Source organism: Pimephales promelas, chromosome 24, assembly GCF_988280905.1.
Source record: "Pimephales promelas chromosome 24, fPimPro1.hap1.1, whole genome shotgun sequence".
Classification (NCBI taxonomy): domain Eukaryota; kingdom Metazoa; phylum Chordata; class Actinopteri; order Cypriniformes; family Leuciscidae; genus Pimephales; species Pimephales promelas.
The window spans coordinates 17,648,710-17,666,400 of record NC_142792.1 but is presented as its reverse complement, the minus strand read 5'-3'; the positions used below and the strand labels follow the sequence as shown (position 1 = coordinate 17,666,400).

The window sequence follows — 17,691 nt, the reverse complement described above, 5'->3', positions numbered from 1 at the left end:
ATCGTTTTCCAAAGTGGACCGACCAATTATTTCACGTCTTGTCTTGATACCGGGTTGTCCATTCGCGTAGCCTATGTTATGCACTATTCATGTATTCTACCCAACAGAGCAACATTTTTCTTCTAGATTTATAACATTACAAATGTTGACACTGTCTATGTGATCGTCTACAGTGATCGTCAATAAAACAAAATTCCATTTTTCTCGGTTTAATGAAAACCAATAGGTCGTTATGTTATGGCAGAGGCGATATTGCGTGTAAGATACCGGGTTGAACGGTCAGTGTACTTGCATTCGCTTTCCTTTTTTTAACCCGTAATTGCAAAACGAAAAATGAACAGTTGTTTCATTTTTAAAAGCAAAGTTGAACAGCAACAGTAGGCTATTTGACCAAACCAATGCTGCGCAATATATATACATATATATACTACCGGTCAAGAGTTTTAGATCGGTTAGATTTTTTCTGTTTTTAAATGAAGTCTCTTAGTTCTGCTCACCGACCAAGGCTGCTTTATTTGATGAAAAAAATGAAAAGTAATATTGTGAAATATTATGACAATTTAAAAATGACTGTTTTCTATTTAAAACATTTTAAAATGTAATTTGAAAGCTGAATTTTCAACATCATTACTGTTGCTGATTACACATCAGTTTTTACTGTCACATGATCCTTCAGATGGGGTGCAAGGAAAAAAGTTTCACTTTTAAATCTTACCAAACTTAAAAGGAAAGAGACTCATACATAGATTTATAGGAGCTATTTTGAGTTTGGTTTAATCTAAATTGTTGTGCTATTGGAGCACTGGAATGTTTTGTTAAATTTAGGATCCTTTATTTTGTAGACTTTTATTTTGACAGTTGGAGAATGTTTGAATAAAAATATGGCCGCCTCTCACTTTTTCAAACACAAGTAAAGAAAAGGAAGCTTTAGGAACGTGGGAACGTAAAAGCATACAGTTCTTTACTTTGCTATCAAAACACTATTGAATCAATTGAACACTACGTGGACATTAGTTTTGACATTTAAGTTGTGCCTTTTAACACCCTTTCTTCAATCAACTACCAATTGTTTGTTGGATTACTGGAATCCACCCTGTCTGATACTACCAACCAACAAAACTGCCCGCTGCCTGCCTCGCTCGGCTTATCAACCTACTAGCTACCTGCTGGAATTCCATCTCATCCATCAAAAAAGGTACAATTCAAGTTTCTTTGAGTTGGATAGCTTGTTAAAGAAGTAAACGTCCCAGGCTGCTAGGCTATCAGTGGTCCGCCATCACAATACAGTTCTCCAAGGGTTTGGTTTTCTTTGGATAAGTGTTTTAAAGGTTCTAAGTATTCTAATAAGCTGATTTTATGCTCAAAAAACAAATTATTATTTTCAATGTTGAAAACAGTCGTGTGCCATTTTCCCCCTAAAATTCTATGAATAGAAAGTTAAAAAAAAAACAGCATTCATTTAAAATATAATATTGTAACTTTTGATCAACTTAACTTTAACTCATCCTTGATGAATAAAAGTATTTTATAATTTCTTTCCCCCAAAAATATAAATAAATTCTTACTGACCCCAAACTTTTGAATGGTAGTGATTAATGTTACAAAAGCTTTCCATTTCAGATTAATTCTGTCGAACTTTCTAGCCATCAAAGAATCCTGAAATAAAAATGTAAAAAACTGTTTTCAACATAGATAATAATCATAAATGTTTCTTGAGCATCATATTATAATAATTTCTGTAGGATAATGCGACACTGAAGACTGGAGTAATGATGCTGTAAATTCAGGTTTGATCACAGGAACAAATTACACTTCACTGTATATTCACATAGAAAACCACTGTTTTAAATTGTAATAATATTTCACAATATTACTGTTTTTTTGTTTGTTTGTTTGTTTTTTTTTTTTGTATTTTGTTTATCAAATAAAGCAGCTTTGGTGAGCAGAAGAGACTTCTTTTAAAAACATAAAAAAATCTTACCGATCTAAAACTTTTGACCGTTAGTGTACATCTCAACGAATTTTCAGATATTTGTTTATTACTTTTTGCCCCCTTTAAAACATTTAAAATATTCAGAAATTAATATGGGAAAAATTTAGATTTTACTGGTTTTCTAAGGCCAAATTAGAACCTGGAAAATGATATTTTTCCCGCAGTGCTGAATGAGAAGAGCCATAACCACAGCCAAAGGGGATGAATAGGTGAGTTATTATTAATGCATCTGAAAAAATAACGAGCTAAAAACATAATCTCCGGATGCACCTTCAGAGAGAACTGCACCTTTTTTTTTATTACATAAATGATGATTTTGACTGAAAATTTGTCCAATTGACTGCACTTTTTTTTTAAAAAGCTTTGATATTTTTAATTTTTGTGACGAGAGAATCTACAAAGTGGCTTGTGAACCCTGGGAGCCATAATCGGTCCTTGAAGATATGAAGAGTGAGTGGAAGAGAGACTTCCACTTGAATGCTGCTCCGACATAGCACAGGTCAGTTCAACATACTCCACTCTTTTACTTACTCTGTGGCTTTTGCCCTGAAGGTGGTGGCAGAGTTTGTGCTCTTATCAGTAGCTCAGAAGATCATCCTGACCTATTTTCAGGGCATAGTGGTTTTCAATTAAAAAAGGATTGATTGGCATTTGAATTTCTAATGTTTAGCAGTTTCAATCGTCTTTAGCATATTAGCAACTTTAGTTCCTGTAAATAAATCTTACAATTTTCGTATTACATTATAGACGAGATTAAACAATTGCATTGTCTTTTGTAGTAGGGTCAATGAAATAAGTGTCAGCTCAATAAAAAACGGAAAATCTTTTTAAAATATTGTTTAAAAACACATGTGCCTTAAGGCCTGCTCACACCAAAGATGATAACTATAACAATAATGATAAAGATATAGGTCTAAAAATCGTTCTTAACACGAAAGAATAGCAGAGTTCACACCACAGCTATAATGATGACGGCACAGAGGAACAATGTTGTTAGAATGACTTTCAGAGCGATTGTATCCAGCTGATGAACGATAAAACATTGACAGCCAATCAGAATCCATCCTGCTGTAACGAGCTCGAGCATTTAAAGTGACAGTATTATAGTGTTATTGTGCTTGGTGTGAACGGACCTTTTAGAAGTCTTAGAAATGTAATCGTTGTATTAATATTGTTTTGAAACATTTACATACCTTTTACACAAGACCTTAATCCTCTGTTCGGGTCATTTTGAGCCGAAACAGCATTTAATTTTTTTTTTTTATAAATTGAGTGAATAAAACACTGCTTAATATTATCACATTTAAAATTGAATTTCAAATGTGAAATTAAATTCACCCACCTCCTCCCCCTCCACTAAAAAAAAAACAATATGAAAAAGGGTTAAATTGCCCAAAATAACAATCCTCTAACACCCCTGATCAGATTATTTGTGTATGACATCAATGACAATCTGCTTCCCGAGAACATGGAAATGAGCACGGCTTTCTTGAACAACTGCTTCAGTGTTTCTACCCTCTTTTGGCCTTGCAAATAGCTTTTGTGCCTTTGTAGACAATCTATCAGACATTATCCCTCAGGCCATTTAAAACAACACATTAAAGTCCGTGTTCTCCAAATAAACTCTTTCAAGTCATTATGGAGCTACTCTGGCACAGAAAAGAAGAATCATCATACTGTCCCTCAGTCTACAAATGCCATAAAAAGTTTTAATGGCTGTAGTTACAGAGTCACTTTGCTCAATTAAATATGCAGATTGACAGATTAACAAACTGTTCTCGCACTCACTGATTTCCAGTTAACTCTGATGGTGAAGATACCAGATATCCATTTTGGAAAATGAGAAGCTGAATAATCCTTTTATAATCATGCTAAACTGGGGCAAAATTCCAAAAGGATATGATCACATTAGGCTTTTTGTAAAACAAGTAAACTACACATCATACTCGACTGGCATATCTAAGAACCCATGAGTCATAGCAACCATCCAAAACACCCTAGAAACCGCAACCAACATAATAATCTACATGGCATTTAAAGTAGTCAAGTCTGCACTTCAAGACTACGCACTGTTAGGCACTAAATGTAAAAATAGATGGGATAGAGCAAAAAGACCTAAATGTTTGTCATCCTGCTAAATTCTATTACTATGTTTCTAAAGTTGAACCTTGAACGTAGATGGAGATATATAGTATACTGTAGTAGTATTGTGAGTATCACAATAACAAAGCCTGCTACTGTTAAAATGGTATTTAGAGTAATGCGCAATTTCCAAGATGTTGCTAGTTAGATTGAGTATTTGGCTCCTGTTGGTAGAAAACGATCCCACTTCTAAAGTCGTGATTACGAGCTCATCGCATTCATGTTTTGACTTGAGAAGGGCCTTCATGTCCAATCTTTTATTTAGGAAACTACGATAAGCATGCGAAGGCAGCATTAGTCCTGGGGATTCCTGATCTTGTGTACCAATAACATTGGCACACACTCACAACTTTTGTTTTGTTTTTGTGACATGCTTTTGGTTCCGCTTTCATTACGTTTGCCATTTGATGTTAGGCAACGTTCAGGTGCGCACGCATTAATGAAAACATCCAACCCGACCTCACGACCAAGTCGTACGAATTCGACGAATGATTAAAAAGTGGCTAAATTGTAACAATTCATACGACCTCACTCGTACGAATTAGTACGATTTTCCTAAATCGTACATATTTTACGAATTGGCCAACTCGTATGGATTCATACGAATGACTTTCCCCTTACCCCACCCCTAAACCTAACCTTCACGTGGGTTTAGACAAATCGTACAAATTCGTACGAGTGAGGTCGTACGAATTAGACACTTTAATCATTCGTCGAATTCGTACGAATTGGTCGTGAGATAGTGTTGAAATATCAAGTTAATACCGAATGGCTGAGGGCAAAGTTAAGTTCCAGGACCTGACTAACCTTGGTATTTTTTTAAATGCACAGCAAAAACAGCCTGTTCAATTCTACTGGGGGGAAAAAGAAAAAAAGTGGATGAATCCACCCTAACCCTGGGTCATTTATACAGTGATATTATTAGTAGGGTGTTTCTAGGTGGTTGCTAGGGTTACTAGGTGGTTGCTAGGGTTTTCTGGATCATTTTGTTTCACATAAGGTAAATATTTAATAAGGGTGGTTGTCAACATTGATTGTGCAGTTTTTGTGCAGTTGACGTCACGGGGTTGGTTGGCTGAAGTTTAACAGGCTCTGGGCATTGAAAATCGCGACATCAAACTGTGTTTACACCAGTGTTTTGACCGCGAACGACTAATGTTAGGTACAGGTATTAGACAAAAAGACGACTTCTCATGTTATATGTTGACAAACTGCACATCGAAACATTGTTCGCGATGTCTGCCGTCAGATATTCCCGTCTCGTCAACATGTAAGTTAGCATGTAACGTTATTTGTTAAAGGGGAAATGAAACGTCCATATTTTCGCAGTGGTAGTGCTAGTAGCTACAGCCTACATACTAGGAAAAAGTGTCTCCGCTCTGACATCCTTCAGGGAAAGCATCGCCGCTTCCACACGTAAATCGCCAGTTTATACCAATAACAAGGCTCAAAATACTTCTGAACTGTATGAACGTCATTCATGGTTCGACTTGTCGAGACTGTTTACCAAAGATGGCGCCGCCTCTATTCACGAAGTGCACTGTCTTTATAAAATATCTTATTAAACGGTCTGTACACTTACAAATTTCTCAATGCTTCAGTTTGCATGTAGGGACCCTCATTATGTTAATGGTATAAACTAGCGATTTCTTTTTACTTATTAAATGCCCCCATTACTAGCATTATACGCTAAACAGTTTTTAGAGATAAAACTCTTTACATTCGATTATCATGAAAACAAATCTCAGAGAACGATCGACTAGGTACCAATGTTTAGACCAAAGGTTCATTTTGCGCCGGAGTTCGCACTTCTTATAAAAGCTACTTAAATGTCCCAATTGACCTATGGCTAAGCCACGCCCTCAAATGCGATGACTCAATCACAGTGCGCAGCTAACCCAATACCTTCGGACATTCTCTGCTTCCACGTCCATTGAAATGCAGTGCAGTCGGTTTTCATTCGTTTTTTCTTATCATTTTAAGTTTAAAATAGTTAATCGACGTGCATGGGGTACATGCAACTCCGACACTAGGTTCCCAAGAGGCTGGGAGACAGTGTGTTTTTTTTTTTACCCTTTCCCAAGCCACATCTCAACCGAGATAAGTGTCTGCTCTGGATTAAGTTACCTGGTAGACCAACTAAACGTGAATAAATTAAACAAGGATGTCTACATCTGTTTTAAGTTAAGTCAACAAGGTTTTTGAACGTTATCAATAAAATCGCTAATGTAACGTTAGCCTCACATTATAAAACGCTGCGTTGTACACTATCTCACTTAGCTTCATTAACGTATCTGTAAATAACCGATTTACATGTTGTGCTGAATGATTCATGTAAATACTGCACCAAATGGTGATGGTTCTGTTATGTGGTTTATCACGTTTACACTGTGACCCAGCCCGTTCTCATCCTAAGGCGTCATATAGTGACGCTTTTGACAATGCGTATACATCCAACGCACATGGCACCCTTTAGCGTCAAATATGAGACACAGATATAAATGGGGCAGAAGGCGCCTCCTAGTGGTCTAACCCTAAATCTACCCATAACCGAAGCGTGTTATATTGACGCTAAAGTGTGCCATGTGCGTTGGATGTATACGCATCGTCAAAAGCGCCAGTATATGACGCCCTAGGATGAAAATGCATTGTATGACCTGTACATTTTCAGCCCATTCTCACCCCCAAGGCGTCACTTAACTGACGCCTTGGGAAGCATTTGGACATGCTTCAATATCTGACGCTTTAGGCGCCCTTTAGCGTCAGTTAGATGACGCCCTAGGATCGCGTGTACCCTACCCACACCCCACACCTAAACCTAACCGCGTCCTCTAACTGACGCTTTCCTTTAGCGTCAGTTAGATGACGCCGTAGGATGGTGTCATTTAAGTGACGCTAAAGGGCACCTAAAACGTCAAATATTGAAGCATGGTCAAAGGTGACGCCTTGGGTTGAGAATGCCTTGACATTTTTGCCTGCAGCTGAAGCTTTTCATCGACCTTCTCAACAATAAAATTATTTAGGATATTTAATCTTTCTGTCTCCAAAAATCACCAATTGCGTCCTGTGAAATGTCTCTTACTGTGACAGCTGCAATCGCGCCTGTCCCCGAATGTTGACTTTTTGTCCGAGTGAGTGGAGGGGCCATAGGTCAATTGAACTAAGGCTAATCCTGGCTTAATCTAAGCCCTGTCTGTGAAACCAGGCCTATGTCTTCCACTGACTGACAGGTGCTTCTGTGTATATTTTCTAATTCTGCCTGCTTCATCTTTCCTTGTTTAAATCCATTATGTGCAGCTTCTGCCATTTGGCATGGTGAATTCTCCAGAGTGTCCCAGGTCTCACAGGTCATTTAGAAATGTCCCATTACAACCATTTGTCCTGATTGAGGAGGTCTTCAATGTCTCTCTCTCTCTCTCTCTCCCTCCCTCCCTACTGGAAGTGCTTGTGCAAGTGCATACTCTTTTATGCACTTGCACTTTTTTTTTCTTCACTGGAGTCGATAGCAGGGACAACTAGCAAATGAACAGCAAATTCTTGACCCTGAATCATTTTACTATAATGATGAATGCAAATTAAGAATAATTGTTATATTGTGTTATTAAATGAATTGTTATATATAAGTGAAGTGAAGTTTTGATGCATTTGATACATGCTATGGGGTGGCACAGACAGTGTTTGTTATACCTATCATTACCAAAAGCACCATCTATATAATTTAGCTTGATAAGTGTGATTTTAAAGTTTAATGTCTTGCCAGACATTTTGCACCATGAATCACACCATAATTAGTGGGATTTAGTTGTAATCAGTGTTTTCATCTGTTATTGCGTACTCCAATGCATGATAAAAGGCTGGGTTGTTTTAACCCAACTTTGGGGTCAAATATGGACAAACCCAAACATTGGGTCAAAAATGTAATGTAAAAATTTAACCCAATGGCTGGGTCTGTCCATATTTGCCCCAAAGTTGGGTTGAAACGTCCCAAGACGTCATATAACTGACGTCTTTTGACCATACGTCAACATCCGCCTTTTTAGGGTACCCTTTAACGTCGGTTAGATGACGTTATCGGATCCTAACCCTACCCCAGACCTAAACCTACCCCGTCACCTAACCGACGTTAAAGGTAAAGCGTCAGTTGTATGACGGCCCGGGATCGTCAACTAACCGACGTTTAAGGGTACCCTAAAAAGGCGGATGTTGACGTCAGTTATATGCCTTCTTGGGATGAGACTGTGCAAGCAATTTTTAGAGAGGTACCTTTTGCAACGAATGCCTCCAAAACTTGTTTGAGGAGAGGTGTACTACTATTTTCAAGTATTCTTATCAAGTAATTGGCAATGTTCTAAAACCACTCAGGACGTCTTTTAAAACCCACAAAATTATTCTGGCAACAAGACGAACTTACACAATCTAAAGCCGAATCTTGAAACAAATTAAATGGCCAATTAACATTCAATGTAAATCTTAAAAAATAATGTGTTGTGTTACAAGGACGATTTGGATTAATTTGATAAATGACTGTTAAATTAAAACCCTGGCAATATATAAACGATTGAAAGTCACCAAGTGTCCTGTCAGTGCCAAAGAATAATGTTCGATTATAAACAGGAGGTTTGTGTGCCGCCTCAGTCAGTTTGATGGTAAACAGATGCAGTCATCGTTTCTTTTATTGATTTCACCTTTCTCTCTCTCTCAAGCTGCACTGTCATCTTATGACACATCTTATTAACATCCTGAACATGTTAATTTTCTCTCTTTCTTTCAGTCGCTCATTCACTCTCTTTTGGCTCTCCATGCCTTTATTTGGCAGGCAACCAATCACACTGTCAGCCCAACAAGCAGCTCCTTCATGTGACTTGGACCCGGGCCAAGAGCTGCCAAAGGAATGGCTTTGTGCTGGAGAGGGAACAGTGAGTGCATTAGTAGATCAGGTCTGACCTTCCAAGGCCAGAACTTACAAGAATCAATCCACTTAAAAGCATCAGCAAATGCTGCAGAGGAGAGGTAAATCAACAGGTTCAATATGTGCCCTTTCTACATAATCAATGCTTGCCACTGAGAAAGAACGAGAGGGACCCCTGTCTTGTGCTAAAGCCTTTTTACTCTGGTGTTTAAAAGAATCTCACGACTGAACTCGGATATATATCCTGTGCTATTTAAGTATTCTCTATTTATATAATTAGCTTTCATATTTATATTTTTAAATATCCCTCTTTAGCTTTAATTTAGTTCGATTTTATTTCAGTTTTATTCATTTCAGCAGTTCAGCTCAAACTTATTTTGAGTTAATTAAGAAAGCAACATTTCTATTTGTTTATTTAATCGTTTTCTTAAAAGTTTATAATAACCATATATATATATATATATATATATATATATATATATATATTATTACAGTAGTGGTTCTGTAAATGTGCATTTAGGCAGATTTGCCGATGTTAGGGGTCAAGAAACTTTTCAGTGATATCAATGTGCCAGATCTTCTACGAAAACAGAAAAATTATGGTCAATATAATTTTCTACACACTCTCATGGAAATAGCTATATTACGTTTTGCCAAAGTGGCAAATTTGTATGAATCTTTTTTGTTCATTTTCATTCAGTCATGCTTAGTTTTTTTTTTTTCTGCTTAATTTTTATTACAAATCTAAAGAATTAGCAATTCGCCAAAACATAGTAATGTTATGTAATCGGGTTGGAACTTTTATTGTCTTTCCCAACCAAGCATTAATTTAGTCAATTGTGCAAAAGGGGTTAAAATTATTATCTGATTTGTGTGAATTTAGGAAACATTTTTGAGGTCTTGACTCTCAAGATCTCAAAAAGTGTTTAAAAGAATGTCATTTTTGTCATTTCCACCACAAAATACTATTAAACACAATAGCTACATAATTTGAAATGTGGAAATTTCAATGCGGTCAGACAAAATATGACCGAATTCTCCTTTGCTGCATGTATGTCCAATGAAGATTGTAAGTAGGCAAGTGAGGGTCTAAAAAGTTTTTTTTTTTTTTTTTTTTAAACGTCGTGTTCCTAAGAAAGTGCTTCTAATTGAATAAAGCCCCAGTTCTGTGTGTGTTTGTAAGATCAATGGATCACAGCGTTAAGTCCTGTCTGTGTGCTCAGAGATGGAAAAATCGTGTGAGAGAGTGAGGTTCACAGGGGTATACAGAAGATCGAGGCAGGTTGGCTTTGGGATATTTATAGAGCTCATTAGACGGATCCGGTTAGACTCTCACTGACATTCACCCAGCAAGATTTCCTTTAATACTGGAATGCATTAATGCACCATCACAGCCCCTCACAGACAAACAGCACGCATAATCGTGAATATTTGTGCCGCAGCATGCACAAACATCCTCCCTTCTCGAACACACACGCACACTCTTTCCAACGTATTAAGTCCCTCTCTGCCTATCTCTACTTTATTTTTTCATATTGCAGAGGCGGTAGTTGGTTTTTTAGTACACTACGCTGTGCTAGAAAGAAAGAGAAACAGATTTAGGCACACTGCCATCATCAGTAATGCCAAAACAGCTGACAGTGCGTAATACTATATGGCACGGTTTAAGCAGCCTGTGCCCTCTGTGAAATTATGACTCCTGCTTTTTTAAGACGTTTAGAGAGGTTTGAGGGCGTCATTCATTTTATATAATCCTTATAAATTTTCCCTTTAAAATAGCGGATGTGCATGAACGAACTGTGTGTGGTGGGGAAATCCAAAATAATGGTTTGTCAAGTCATTTCAGTGATGTGAATATAAGTCAACTGAAGGATAACTTGAATCCGTCTCTCAGAACTGCTATTTTCAGAGTGTAGAAGATGACAATAAATGATTGGCGTTCATTTTAATGAGTAGTAACATGAATTTCACAGCTTTTTAAAATGGTTTATGAATCAGTTTAGTTTAAAACATGGTTGGTAGTGTTTTTTTTTTTTAAAGACACCACACACACGGCCAATTTGGCATGTCCAATCCAGACTGTTCAAAGGTTTGGGACAATGTTTGTCTTGCATTGCTGCATTTATTTGATCAAAAATACAAAAAAAAAAACAAAAAAAAAAAAACGTTTTTTAGTTGAAAATTTATTACAAATTAAAATAAATGTTTCTGTAACACTTTACAACAGCATTCTTTGACGGATAGAAAGCTTTTATTTTATTTTATTTACTTTTTGTTGAGTATTTGTACTTTTGATGAATTTAAATCCTTGATTAAAGCAATAATTTCTTTCAAAAATGAAATAAATAAAAATAAGTAAATTTTACACCGATATATGCTTAAAACAGAGGAGTTTTGCCTTGTACAGGCGACACCATTGTCAAAACAATCCCTGTGAAAACGACTTAAAACACTGTATTCATGCTCCCAGGCCCGATGAAACACTATAGACTGAACACGTATTGCGCATGTGTTATTTACACGGAGGCCGTTTTCAAAAAATCTGCACTTAGAAACCTGCACTTTGAGTTTTCAAAAATGTGCGTTTTCAGGCCTCCATAACGTTGTTGTTGCATAAATGAATGGCCAAATGCATTAAAAAAGTGTAAACGTTTTAGTTGAAAACTGTGTTGTGTAAAGAGCCCAATCTTGCCCTCCATCACCAACCACCCTCGCCTCTTTAGACTTCCTTAGAACTTTGTTTTTTCTGAATGAATTATTAGAAATATATCATTTAAACAACCGATTCATCATAAATTGGACCTTGGTTTTGTGACCCAAAAAGTCATGCTGGATCAAATTTAAAAGCATATGTGTTACTGTGTAAGCATTGCACTTTTTCACAGCTCTCTGACCGTTTTGCAAAAAAACACATGCTGCAAGTTTCACTGGTGTTCACTTAAGCTGAATATGTCAAAAACAATGTGCTATGAGGGTACAAAAACACCGATGACAAACACACACACACACACACATTAGCTTACTGACTAACCCCTGACCAAATTTTTGCTGTGAGACAGTTGTCTCTCAAACATGATTCAGGGATGTACTCTTTCTGACTCTTTCTATCATCAAACCCGCTGTGAGAGGAAATGACCTTTACTGTTCCTTCAGCACATAAATTGTTCTTGTGTCTATTACTGTAAGTAACAGTACATACACTGTAAAAAATAAGCTGAAACTACTTAAAAATGTAAGATAAAATTACTTAAACAAAAATTTAAGTTGAAATTAAACCAAAATTTAAGTTGAAATTACTTAAATGCAAGTTAAAATTACTTAAACAAAAATTTAAGTTGAAGTTACTTAAAAATGTAAGCTAAAATTACTCAAACAAAAATTTAAGTTGAAATTACTTAAATGTAAGTTAAAATTACTTTAACAAAAATTTAACTTGAAATTACTTAAAAATGTAAGTTAAAATTACTTAAACAAACCAACTTGATTTGTAGTTGAAAGTAATTTCAACTTAAATTTTTGTTTAAGTAGTTTCAACTTAAATAACATTAAACTTAAGAAAAAGTTGAATCTATACCTTCTAAAAAAGTTAAATATTGCTTAACTTCTTTTGAGTTAAAGCAATGTAAACATATTTTGTCATAACTTATTGATCATATAATGTTTCACAGTGTGTCTACTGATACTTACACACAATAACAATATAAAAAATTGTCAAATTTGTCAAACTGTCTTTTGTTATTACTGATGTTGCAATTTGTTATTTTTGCTGCAGTTATCGTCAGAATTTGTTTTGCAACACAGTCATGAGCAAATACAGTGATGTGAATAAGTTTGGACACCCATGCTAAAGTTGCCTAAAAAGAGGAATAAAAAATAATCTTTTGGATATTGATCTTAATGCCTTAATTAGAAAAGTTAGGAAAACTCCAACCTTTAAGGACACCAATTTTCTTTGTGAATGAATAAATGTTTTTCCTTAAAATGCCGGGTGCATAAGTCAGGACACCCCTATGCTAAATTCCCATAGAGTCAGGCAGATTTTTATTTTTAAAAGCCAGTTATTTCATGGATCCAGGATAATATGCATCCTGATAAAGTTCCCTTGGCCTTTGAAATTAAAATATCCCCACATCATCACACACCTTCCACCACACCTTATGCACCCTGTATTTTAAGGAAAAACCTTTATTTATTTATGAGACATTATTCATTCACAAAGAAAATTTGTGTCCTTAAAGGTTGGAGTTTTCTAATTAAGGCATTAAGATCAATATCCAAAAGATGATTTTTTTTATTATTCCTCTTTTTAGGCAACTTTAGTATGGGTGTCCAAACTTATTCACATAAGTACATGGGAATTAAAGAGTAAACACCATACCAACTTTTTTTTAGTTAATGATCTGTAAGAATGGATCTTTATTAATACCGGTCATTGATTCGAGTAACTTTTTTGACATTTGTGTGTAAAGTGTTCTATTTCTACAATATATGGTGTAAAAACATCTTAGTGCTGCCCTCTTCAGGTTGAACAGTGGCTACTGCAGTTGAATTATCCATTGGATGTTCTGCACCTCGTGATGTAGAGTGTTTTAGCATCTATTTCGTCCCCTCTATCTCCGCTGGGGTCCGCCCACTTTTTCAGCATTTTTCAAATATTGCCAGTGGGTGGAGTCAGGCTCTGACCAGGGGTTTAGTTACCCTTTAAGTTCTCTTCTAGGTTGTTTTTAACTTGGAAAACCCTTATGTTTTTCCAAACTTCCGTGAGTTTCTTTCTATCATGAGGTAAGCACACCTTTCGGACTCAGGACTTGATGAAGTGGATCTGCAGTTGGTTGGAGAAAATGAACAGCTCGGATCTAATGCTGTTCGGGCCAGACTTGCTGCTATGGGTGTTCGAGTGCAGATAAGGAGAGCACCATCTCACGACTGCACCAGAGAACCGAAAGTGTTGCAGTCCCAACTCTCCGTGGCACATACCACAAGCTGATCAGGTAGATATGGACGATAAATCGATTTTATATAGTTGCACGGTAGAGCCCCCCTGGAAATTATGCAAAAATTGTGTAATCATAGAAGCCTAAATTAATGTATTTAATCCTAACACAGAAGACAAATAACAGTTTTGTCTCATCTTTAGGTGGATCCATGGGAGATCTGTGGCTTCAGCAGACTGGACAACAACAGGGCTGGCACTGGCAGGGTATTCCATCTTGAGTTAGATAGGAGAAAACAGTACCGTTTGTATGTTTATGATCATTTATCGTGGGTCTGAAAGAGGTAGAGCTATCCGCGGTAGAAGTGTCCACAATCAGAGGATCGAGAGACTTTGGGGAGATCTTTGGCGGGGTTTGACTAATGTATACCACCAGCTTTTCTCCTTTCTTGAAAGTGATGGAGTCTGACTGTAACAGCGAGCTACACATGTGGGCAATGCATTATGTGCACCCTCCACGGATTAACCGGGACTTGGAGGTTTTCAGGGAACGGTGGAACAATCATGGCTTGCGCCACTGCTGGTCACCACTCATCATATCAGATTTTTGTCAGATGATGTCTGATGATGCATTTCCCTCAAGATGGGGCATTTCCTGCTGAGGATTGGCAGGAAGTTGTAACTGTTCCTGCTAACCAATTCAGTCCAACCCAAGCACAGATGCAACAACTGCAGGATGTGGTCATTCTTGCAGGACCCGTTGGTAGTCCGGCTATTGATGCACTTCAAACTGTGATTAATTTTACATCGTCTCATCCCAAGTCGTCATATAACATCTTAGTGTTAAAAGACAAGAAAAAAAAAAAAATTTTGGAGTTTTTTCGGGTCGAAATTTTGAGTTTCTCCGATCTTCTCGAAACTCTGAATTCTGATAGAGGGCCATGAGACTTAGACTTAGACCCTTCCTGAGCTGAGATATTGAGATCCCACGTAGCATTTATCCCATTTTAATCCATTACGGCATCCAGGCCACAGCGTCTTGTGAACAAAAGGTAGAGTGGAAAAGGTCAGGGGTCGTGTGAAATGGTCCGAACATTTCCACGTACCCGATTGACTTGTTTCACATGATGCACCTGGAACACACACACACAATACACAGTCAAAATCAATCCTCCGTCCTAAGTGCTGTTCTCAGATCACTGAGGAATATCGTGTTTGCTCACACAGATCTCCTGAGGTCTGACTAATTCATGTGGTGAACTTCCTCATTTTATGGGGGCAGAAATTCTTAGGGTCTCAACCCTCATTCCCTTTATTTTTAGTAGAACTTAAATTACTTTTCAATTCTCTTACCCTGATAGACAATAAGAAGTGTAATAGACTTATAGAGTGCTATAAAAATATATTTGGTAAGCTTCCCTGATATTATAGTGATTAATTTACCCAATATTTATTGGCTTTGTAAGAGGAATTTACTATTTATGTATTCTGTGGCTAGCTATTTTTATTTATTTATTTATTTATTCATTTATTTTACTTAAATGGAATAATTGTAATGCATATGTATGGATATGTTTGTGTGTGTATATATGTCTATATATTTGTTGTTTTATTTTTGATGCTTATATTTTATGATATGAGAAATTTGTTAACCTTTTTATTTCTGTTTGGTGTTGAAAGTATCTGACTAATTTTTGTAATTTACAATAAAAAAAAAGCTCTTAAAAAAAACAGCACTTAATAACACCACACAGCTTTAATAGTGTTATGAATGCTAGATAATTATAGAATCTAAAAATATTTACTTATACCAGATAGTGATGCAAACAAATAAACATGGCAACAGGACGTTCTGGCAAGGTTCTCTCAAAGTTATGAACAAACGTTTTTCCAGAAACATAAACAGAGGGTTTGTTAAGAGTCTGTTCGGTAAAACTTGTTTAAAATGTAACATGTTCCAATAAAGTTTGTAAAGTGATAATTTTAAGTTCTATTAAACGTTTTAAACAACTGGACACTGTTCAGGGAACATTCAGAAATAACGTTTCATAATTTATTTGGAATGGAATTTATACACTTTTTATTCATAAGTATGCAGTGTCAAACTACATCTCTGACGTTTATAACAAAACAAACCGTTTGAAAATCGGTAGAAAATTGAGCAAGTTATGGTCATTTAAATAGTACACGCACCATTAACACAATGTTACGAGTGAGCGAGCTGCCTGTGACAAGATGGCCGCCAGGTGCAGACGTAGACCTCCATTGGCCAGCAGCGTGGACGACATATCTAGCCTTTATAGACCATTTCACAAGATGTAAACAACACTGGTCCAGAAGCACTTCCTGTTTCAGTTTTTTAACACTACATAAAGCTGGGATAAAATACAACCAACAGAACATTTAAAACTGAATCAAAACGTTAAACAAACATCTTTAAGATGTTTTCTTTACATGTGAAATAAAGAAAACCGTTACAAACTGAAACAGGAAGTGCTTCTGGACCAGTGTTGTTTACATCTTGTGAAATGGTCTATATAGATATCTATGGGTAAGATGGCTTCTAAAACCATTCCAGCAGCTGATTGGTGGTTCAACGGCTGATTGGATCTTGGAGCTCCTCCTACTCGTCAGTGGCTGCAGCTGGCTGGGCTCTTTAAAAAGCCTAGTTTTGGATCTGTTCACTCTCTGCTCCTGCAGTTGGTGTCTTTGTGGCCCTTTGTAGGGAACTTTCCCTGATAGCAAACTGACATTGAATTAATGTTGATCTGGCATTGTTTCGCTTATCGAATTAAAGTTGAGCCAACGTCAGACGTGCCATTCTTCTGATCTGGATCTGAAAACAAGACGACTGCACTTTCACCGCTGCTTTTGTTTCCAGGTCGGTCATAGTCATTAGACGTGTGTGGCTCTTTTTGTCTTGGTTTATTGCATGTTAAATGAAGTTCTCTACAGGCTTCTCGGGTAGATGGAGATTCGGTGCAGAAGCTGAAGGTTGAAGGTCTTCAGAGCGACTGAAGAGCTAAATCATGTTCAGACGTTACCTATTTCCAATCCAGGACAAACGGGTGAGCTGTGAATGATCTTGGTTGAAGCATCATTTTCAAATGCATTATCCAATGTATGTGAGTTTGTTTGTCTTTGCAGTTCATTTCAGAGTTGTCTCCATGAAACCCAACTTTGTGCCTTTTGATCAAATGGTAAGACCAGATGTTTCACCATTTTGAGTTTTCTGACCATAAATGAAAAGCAGGTTGTTTTAAGATGAACACATTTCAACTTCAATGACTGCTTTTAAATGTTTATTATTTCTATTTTTTAATTGTCTATCTTCGTTCTCCTACCAGATGAATGCCATGGGCTGTGCCTCTCTTACTGTTGATGCGTCAGTGTTTTTCAACCCCAACGTTGAAGAGCAAATGCAAGACACATTTCTTGTGAATGATACTGAGGAGAGAACAGGTGAGCTATTGGCTGATCTGAACCATATACTCTTTATGATCTTTAGAAGACATTCACTTTAAGCCACAAAGTTGATGTTCTCTACTGTTTGGATTTTCTCTCGCAGATGTAATGTGTCAAAATCTGCAACGGTGTCCATTATGTGTCTAGTTGGCAAAGTCACATTTGTGGACCTCTTGGTTCAATGCTTAATGGAAAGGTAAGCAAAATGTCATCCCTTATTGAAGAAGCCTTCAAATTGGTTCCCTTTCC

At 36.8% G+C, this 17,691-nt stretch overlaps 1 pseudogene across 1 annotated transcript; it reads left to right on the top strand.

Moving 5' to 3' along the window:
* Window positions 1-4,903: 4,903 nt before the first annotated feature.
* Window positions 4,904-17,642, top strand: LOC120477100 (uncharacterized; annotated as a pseudogene). The gene is made up of 6 exons (XR_016150178.1): window positions 4,904-4,946; window positions 13,832-14,028; window positions 14,264-14,596; window positions 17,125-17,177; window positions 17,325-17,439; window positions 17,590-17,642. The product of XR_016150178.1 is annotated as an uncharacterized LOC120477100 (transcript).
* The last annotated feature ends 49 nt before the right edge of the window (window positions 17,643-17,691 follow it).